This window comes from Chelonus insularis, unplaced genomic scaffold (assembly GCF_013357705.1).
Source record: "Chelonus insularis isolate UGA/USDA-ARS -01 unplaced genomic scaffold, ASM1335770v1 scaffold_277_pilon, whole genome shotgun sequence".
NCBI classification, from domain to species: Eukaryota; Metazoa; Arthropoda; class Insecta; order Hymenoptera; family Braconidae; genus Chelonus; species Chelonus insularis.
In genome coordinates, this window is record NW_023276791.1 from 1,169,985 (window position 1) to 1,179,241 (window position 9,257).

The following is a 9,257-nucleotide window of genomic DNA, read 5'->3' on the forward strand; positions in this document are numbered from 1 at the left end:
GCGCGCCTGCTGCCTTCCTTGGATGTGGTAGCCGTTTCTCAGGCTCCCTCTCCGGAATCGAACCCTGATTCCCCGTTACCCGTTACAACCATGGTAGGCGCAAAACCTACCATCGACAGTTGATAAGGCAGACATTTGAAAGATTTGTCGTCGGTACGAGACCATACGATCAGCTAAAAGTTATTCAGAGTCACCAAAGTAAACGATGGCCGAGACCACCGATTGGTTTTGATCTAATAAAAGCGTTCCTTCCATCTCTGGTTGGAACTCTAGTTTGCATGTATTAGCTCTAGAATTACCACAGTTATCCAAGTAAATGTGGGTACAATCTAAGGAACCATAACTGATTTAATGAGCCATTCGCGGTTTCACCGTAATTCGGTATGTACTTAAACATGCATGGCTTAATCTTTGAGACAAGCATATCACTACTGGCAGGATCAACCAGGGAACTTTGTAATGTGTTTATACACACACATTCGTTCTCAAAAATATGTGTTAACATAGTAGAAAACAAATACACTGTATTGAAGTCTTACTATGTAACACATATTTTGTGTTGTAGGTGAAAACTAATGTTTCCATCAACACTCTTATACTTTAGAAAGTAAAACATTCATTCATATGAATGTAAAACTGGAAAATTCAAACACTCTCTTTTTCTAAATTTATTAAAAATTTACTCTCGCTAGCTATTGCTGTTAGCGACTTGGTTAATATTTCGTATACGTAGTAAAAAAAATTTTACTATTCGTACTCGGACTGAAGTGAATATAACATTTCTGTAGTTTTTAGTTATATGCAACTAAAAGTATACATATAACATTATAAACGCCTTCCGACGATTCACCACATAAGAGTCATTCAGTCTATGACATCGACTCGTGGCTATGTTGCGTTAGCATGTATTGTTAGCTCAACTATTACATTCGTATAACACATTCAACTGTTCGAGATTTTCATCTGTTTGTAGTATTCAGATGGTTTACTTTCTACTCGACTACTTTCATGTTAGTAACGCACGGCATAAGAAACCTGACCGCAGCACGACAACCACCAACTCTGCCCCACTCCGCACTCGTGAGAGCGTCACTGTATCTACTACGCAGCGATATAGTTAGAAAACCTTACTATTACGTTATATTCATAATGTCTATACATATCAATCGCTATTTTATTAAACAAACTATGAACGGTCATATAGAACGAAATAGAACAATTATCAAAAACAGCCTACTCCTGGGTTGTACAAAAATGTGCACCATACATAAATAAGGACCATGATGAAATTACAAAAAGTCCTAAAATCATTAAACGCCAATTATTTAAATCTAAGAATCAATAATTCTTAAAATGAATTATTTTCTTCGGTTATTTATACTTGGCGCACATTATTGTACAGCCCAGAAGGAGGAGGGTTTTTGATGAGATTTCACATTTTTTTGTACATATCAACTAAAAAAGAATATTAAAAATTCAGGCAGTCGTGGGACTGCCGATAGAAGTGAAAACGGAACTATTAAGTTGAGACTAATTGAAATTATATGCAAAAATTATATGAAATTTTTTATGTTTTATTTATTAGTTACATATGATGGGTTAAACAAATCATGGACAAAATATAAATACAAACTGGTTGAAATAATAATTAATATACAATTATCTTAATTATACATCGTATTTATATTTACACGAATTTCAATGAATTCAAGTTTGAACATTTTTTTCTTTATTTACAGCATTGTCATCATTAATTTCGACAATACTTAGATTATCTGTTCGTTCAATCGTTTCATTGTATTCTAAAAAAGATACAATAGATTTATGGTAGTTGAAATAAGAAATAAAAATGTTGATGGGCCTGCAATTTGTGAGTTATGAAAATTTAGGTCGTTATACCTATCCAAAAAACGTCCAACGCGCACATAATACAGTTAGAAAATGTATGCGTCAGTCCAAAACTAACAGCGTCAAAAGTGAAACTTTTTATGTAATTCAAAACCTGTCAATGAGTGTACAAAAAAATACATTGCAGCAAAGAAAAATTGACTGGAAATTATAAAAATGTATGCGTCAGTCCAAAACTAACAGCGTCAAAAGTGAAACTTTTTATGTAATTCAAAAACTGTCAATGAGTGTACAAAAAAATACATTGCAGCAAAGAAAAATTGACTGGAAATTATAACCGCACAAAACAGGCATCTTGGAATGCCTGTAAAAACTGGCGCCAAGTCCACATTCAAGTAAAATTAGTATAAATGGAAAAAAGGTAAGATCAAAAAAACATGTGAAATCAAGTAAAACGCCAAGTTAGCTGCGTCTTTTTTCATAATTTTTTCGAACTAGCAATGTACTATTGACTTATAAAATTTCAGTTAATTTTGAAGTACAAAAAAAAAATCTTCAAAACCAAAAAACTATGGAACTTGGCCCAATTTTGTCTTTAAAGTCTGCCCAATTCAGTTTCAAATGTTCTTATGTATGAACTATAATATATGGAACTGTTGAAAGAATTTAAAAAATTGGGCCAAGTTCCATAGTTTTTTGGTTTTGAAGATTTTTTTTTTGTACTTCAAAATTAACTGAAATTTTATAAGTTAATAGTACATTGCTAGTTCGAAAAAATTATGAAAAAAGACGCAGCTAACTTGGCGTTTTACTTGATTTCACATGTTTTTTTGATCTTACCTTTTTTCCATTTATACTAATTTTACTTGAATGTGGACTTGGCGCCAGTTTTTACAGGCATACCAAGATGCCTGTTTTGTGCGGATACAACACGCAGGAAACATTTTTCATTATTCAGAACATAGATGTCTCTTGGTTAGGCAAGAGAGAAGGAAATATTACGAGGTTAACGTGAAAGAGAGTGATAACAATACGTAACGCAAGAAAGAGGGCACTGTAGGGAGCCCAATGTGAAAGAAAGTGACAAAAGACATATTCAGTAAGAGAGAACACATGATAGAGCGCTCGATTAAGTAGAGTGAAACAGCGAGCGAAAAAATCTTGAATAGCAGAAATATCGCTGTTAGGGGCGTGGCTTATTTATAACTCCGTTAATAATTAATAAAAAATTCTCGTTTAACGTTTAATTGGAAGCTCATGATATAAGATAACTATCTATTAATTATGAAATCATAATATGTAGCAATTATAAAGATATTTGCATATAAAGATGCGTTGATGACGTCACACAAAATTTTTCGTGTATAGAGTAGTCGGTAGCCTCGGCGCTCATGGGGGAAAGAGCGCGCTAGTGAGAAAGAGAGAGAGAGGGGAAAGGTGAATGTGCACTTGGCGCCGAGTATCTACCGCTACTCTAGATAAAAATGATTTATAATAAAAATCAAGAAAAATCTACAGACTATCCCGAATTAATTACTACGGAAGTTTTACTCGTACGTACTATTATTTACATAAAAATCCAAATCCTTACTTTCAGCCTTATGTTTATGTTACAATAAGAAACAAATTTTTAATTTAAAATTTATAACTAGCAAAAATCATCTTGTAACTTGTATAGAGACACGGTAGTGCCTTGTCGTGACGTAGGAGCAAGACGACGGTGATTTATGTTTGGCGTACGAGATACTACCGTATCTCTTGATGACATTGGGAGAACATAAATATTTTAAATAGATCTTGGTTTTTATTATTTGTCACAAATACGATTGTTAGAGACAAAAAAGTAGGTACACATACATTTTACATGGTTTGTTACGTTACCAAGAGATACGGTAGTAAACAAGAAGAAGAGATCTATTCAATATATTTAAGTTTTCCAACGGGAAATTTTTTTTTACTCAAATTAAGTAGTTAATTTGGCCGTACTTAAGTACTTAAAGGTTATAAGAGGGACGGCGGAGGTGTGTCAACAGCGAGAGTACACCTGTTTGACTTACTAATACAATTTTTTTTTTTTTTTTTGAAAATATAGTAAAGTTAATCATTGAGAAAATAATTTTTTAATTAAGAAGTAGAAAAAAAAAAAAAAATAACTGTTTTAGGTACTAATTGAGGTAGTAATTTTTTGAATTCCTCCTCTGTCACAAATTCGAAAAGTCCTCAATGTCAATTTTAAAATTTAATTCAGTTTAATAATTCATTTTAGTATGATAATAGATTAAATATATACAGTATATTTTTAAAAATTCTCGTATTAATTAGTACAAGCCTTGTGTAGATATTTAACCATGTCTTTCAGTCATATATTTATAAGTTGTCCACTGTTGTTATCAAAATTAATTAATAAATGATAAAAAAATTTTGGACTTCTATCCATTACCCAGAAAAGAAAAAGGGCACTAGTATTGTTACAAAAAAAATTATGATAAATATTATTTAATTAATGAATAAGAAAAAAAAAGAAAGCAACTAGCAAAATTTGAACCAGTCACCAAAAGATTCGTGGGCAGAGAATTTATCCCTGAGCTACCGATTCATTTCGTTTGAATGAAAGTAAAGTAGTATTTAATGTCTAAAGTAGGGTGGACTTGCCCTACGAAACACAAAGGAAAGACTTTTTAACTTCCCATTAGGAAGTTAATGTAATTGGGTCGATTGGTGAAATTTGAATTTTCATTAAATCTTCCCGTTTCAAGATATTTGCAAGCATACTAACATATTTTTAGAATGATGTGTGTTCGTACGTATGTATGTATGTATGTATGTACGGACGTCAGCATTTTTTTCGTTTTCGATATTTTAAGAACGGATCAAGATATCAACTTCAACCAAAATTAATTCGAAAGATATTATTATAAAGAAGATCTGAAAAAAATTTGAACGAATTCAATCGGGCCGTTTTTTTTTATAACAACATAACTAATAAAAAAATGAAAAGATTAGCTATTTTAAATACTTTTAAGCCAAACAAAAACAATTTCATTTGAAAATTAAGTCGATATTGACTAGACATTATTGTTCACAACCAAATATGACTTTTAACAATTACGCATTGTTTATAACAATATGAATTTGTTATAAACAATTAGAAGTTGTATTAATTGAATAAGTAATGTGTATATCACATGTATTTGGATGTTTCCAACAAACATTGATTACAACTATTTAAATTTGTTATAAACAATTGCTAATGGGAAGTTCGTCGTGTAAGCACCGACAAAGTGTGCTCAGATCTATTTTTTTTTATTTGTTTCATTTCTATCAACTCAGTAGATTCTACCGTGATAAATCGGACTTCGAGAAGTCCTTATTGTTTGTGGGTTTGAGGCTGTTTGGAGAATAGGGGTTCTATTGTCCGAGCAAAAGTTCAAAAAATTTACTTCAGGTACGAAAGTCCAGCGACTTCGAGTGGTCCCACTATACATGTTTATTGAGAGTTAAACTTGCTTAGAATTCTAATAATGAGAGTAAAAGAGAACATCTCTATTCTTTCTCAGATTACGGAGCGTGGCTAAAATAAAAGGTGCTAAAGACCCTCCCGAATGCAATAAATGTCTACGGTCTGATTGTACACAAAAATAATATTCCTTAGTTTTCTGTCGGTACATTTCATTTTGCATCAATGTCAAAATTGACCCTGGTATATTATCATTAGTGCACTCTACATTTTGCTGTTGGTAAAAGAATTCTCTACATGATCAATCGATATTAAAAAAAATATTTATTTCAAACAATATAAAATAATAAAATCTAATTAATTTATAAATGTGAAGCTAAAGTTATTTACAATCAAGTAAAAATGTTAATAATTATTTATAATCGATCAAAAGTATGAATTTATAGACAAAAGTTAATAATTAAATACCCTTTCAGATAGTCCCTACAACAATAGACTATCCCCACTAAAATATGTTTGAACCTTAATTTAAATAATAATAATAAATTTAAATAATAATAATAATAATAATAATAATTTAAACTTACTTCTTCAGTCACCATGAAATGACTATTAATGTTAGTTTAATTATAGTAATTATAAACTTAAGATTATAATTAAATTATAATTATCATTATTCAAATTTTCTTGTATTTCTGTAAAAAGTGGGAAAATTAGTTATATTACAGATTTTTTGGGTATTTATCAGGAAAGTAGAAGCGCTAATATAATGACAATAATAACCAAACTGATTTTCCTACTCTCTAACTGTTATGGCGGAATATCATTCTTTGGCTGGACATGCGATAAAGAATTCCGCTTTTACCATGTGATTTGAATCTCCACCTTCGTGGAGGAGATTTCACTTTTCTCACTTTTAGCGGAGAATTTGAGGTTACACTTATCACTCGTTGCTCGAGAAGGAGCGAGTTTCTTTATTTTTTATACTTTTTGTTGAAGGAAGTCACTGTGTGGCGCCACCTTTCGAAAAACGGAGGTGAGCTCTACGGGCTTCCGTAGAAACTTTATTTCAAGAAAAAATATATTTCAGTCGGTATTTGCTCTTATGGTATAGCGAAGGCATCAATGAAGCCGAGTGTTTTCTATTACACACTGATGGTATCAAAATCATACGGTCACTACTTTACCAACCAGCTCATCGGTAAACAACCATTTTCAATTGTTGTCGTGAGTATGACAATTTGTTTTGCAAAAAATTGTAAAAAAACTGTCGAGATGTTTTGGAATGATAACATGCATGAAGTTTGATTTAGTAATGATCTTAGTATCAGATGATCGGGAAATTCTTTCAAATTAATATAGCTTTTAATTTGGACATACTACAGAGATGAAGTTAAGAGAAAAAGTTAGTTTTTGCTATGTGATATCTATTCAAACAATATTATACTATTTGAATTGAGGAAGAGTCGATTTTAGACTTTATCTTTATAATAACATATTGTAAATGTAAATATTTTATCAACTGTAAATGATTAAAATTGATTTTTTTGTAGTAGAAGCGTTCTTTTTCCGATTTATTTATAATTTTTGAAGCCATATTTACACATGCTTTGGTCAATGGAGTGATTATGCTAAAAAGGGATTATTCTTACAATCAGATTTGTACTATCTTTTAATTTAGCTAACTCAGCCCAATTTAGTCTAAATTGTCTTAAAGAGTGAAGACATAGATACTTCCATACAAAAATTGGATTAAGTCAAATATAATGTTTTCCTTTTAGGAAATTTCTTGTTCGATTAATTTGAAATAGTATCAAAAATGAAGAAATACATTTGGATCATAGATCGAAATGTATAATAAACAAATCAATATCAACAATTGGCTTAGCATTCAACAAGATTTCAACAATTTTTGTTCAATAAAAATCAAGAAATTAAAATTTTTAATTTTAGCGTCATTCCAGACGCGTACTTGGTACAACGTTTTACTGACATGTAGTACTATCAGTTTTGAGGGTATTACAAATAATTAACTTATTCGAATTTTTTCATCATTGATTATAAATGAAATCTTTTGACAATCCTTCATACTTTGTTTATGGATTTTTATTTACGACTTTGTATTTTATGGTCAAGATATTTTCTTATTCGCGTATAAATTTTTCACGTTCTTGAATGTATTAATTAAATAAATTTAAATTAATGAAATTAACTACAATTTAATACACATTGTTCTCAATAAAATCTTTTGTAATCCAGTTTTGTTTTCATTTGCAATACAAATAAAGCGACTTCTATGAATGACGACTCAAGTACATGAGAATATATCTGTTTATATAAATATTCACGTGATTTTACAAATTTTTTCTAAACAAACATAAATATTATAAATTTTAAAGCAACCCAATTTTTTCGCGATCATCTTTTTATCTGAATACCTATTCAGATAAAATACTAAAAGGAAATGATGAGAAAGGGGAATTATTGCAAGAGTGGGTCACTGTAGTAGGAAGTAACCGTGTCTCGACAAGTAGAAGATTTATGGTTGTACGCGGTCAACCGTAGGGTGACTAACCTTTGACTTTTCGAATATCATGGGTTGGCATCCTAACCCTAAAAAGTAGCTTCATCGTTGAAGTCATCTGATGAAATGAGTTTACGTCAAAATGGTAAATTCTTTATTAACATCATTTTTAATATTTCTTTCTTGTTACAAATTTCTGTCTGACATTAAAGTCTCCATTTTTTTTTCATCATGATACAATTCATCTTAGTTGAACGATGCATTAACAACGTATTTGACGATAAGTGAATAAAACGATTTTCTAAAGATGTTAATATTTGTATAAAGTAAAGTAGCAGAATTAAAGTTATCAAAGTTGTCAACTTATCTTACACTAAAGAGAAAGTTGCTTAAGAAAGATATCAAAAGGATGTACTTGAAAGAGCAAAGGAAATAAAATATAAAACGAAAGTTTGTATATGTGTATTTACATTGACGAGAAAAGCCGATTTGGAAACTTAAACGTTATAATCTTTTCTTAAAAGTGTTATCATATCTTATGACATATTTTCAAGCTTCAATCCTCTTTAATTCATTCATTTTCCGCCCATTTTTTTTGTACATTTACTTCGAAATGAAAATTTAATTAATTTTTTGTTAAACTTTCATATCCTCTTTTTTTTCTTTTTATCAAACATTTATTTTTTAAAAATATTCTTTCGTTCAATTAAAAAAAAATCTTCGTTCAATTGAAATAATTTTTCATTGAATAAAATCATTTTTATCAAAGAAAATTAAATATTACTTTCAATTCATATTAAATATCAAAGTCGTCATTCATCATATTTTTTTTTCTTCATATGCAAAGAATGAGATCAGTTAGAGGAAAAAAAAAATTTTTTTTATAGTCATCATAAAAAATTCACCAGAGATTACATTAAATGGCAAAGATTATACCTAGGGCTTTATAAAATAACAGTCCTATACAAATCTAACGATAGTAATTGTTCATCCATGCAGTAGTCGGCAAAGTGGCTTCATATGAGGTTGCGCCGTGGCATAAACCTGACTCACTCACGTCAAGCGTAGTCATCTATCATTGTCACAAATTCTTTAGTAATGCACTACTCACACAATTGCATTTACCAACATTTATAGATGACAGCTTGTGCCCTTTTTCGTGTATTTTTTATTCTTATTTATTTATTTATTATTTTATTGTTTTATTTTAAACTATTGTTTAGGCTAAATATTTTATGTATTTTATTTATTAGTTTTTTTTTTTTACGGATTAAGAGTTGGCGTAAAAGCTTATTTTGTATCACCTCTTTTGTTACTTAATGAGATTTTTGTTATTATTTAATAAGAAAATGATGATGATTAAGAGTTTTTGTAAAAAAAACTTGATAGCATACATCTGTTATTATTTAACAAAAAGAATTTAATTTT

The 9,257-nt window shown here is 30.0% G+C and overlaps 1 non-coding gene across 1 annotated transcript in view; it reads right to left on the reverse strand.

The window, feature by feature from the left end:
• The window catches only part of LOC118073405 (small subunit ribosomal RNA), a 1,912-nt gene extending 1,461 nt beyond the window's left edge, over positions 1-451 (reverse strand). Inside the window, exon 1 of the ribosomal RNA XR_004691107.1 lies at positions 1-451. This exon is cut by the window's left edge and continues 1,461 nt beyond it. This is a non-coding gene — a ribosomal RNA (small subunit ribosomal RNA).
• Between the last annotated feature and the right edge of the window lie 8,806 nt (positions 452-9,257).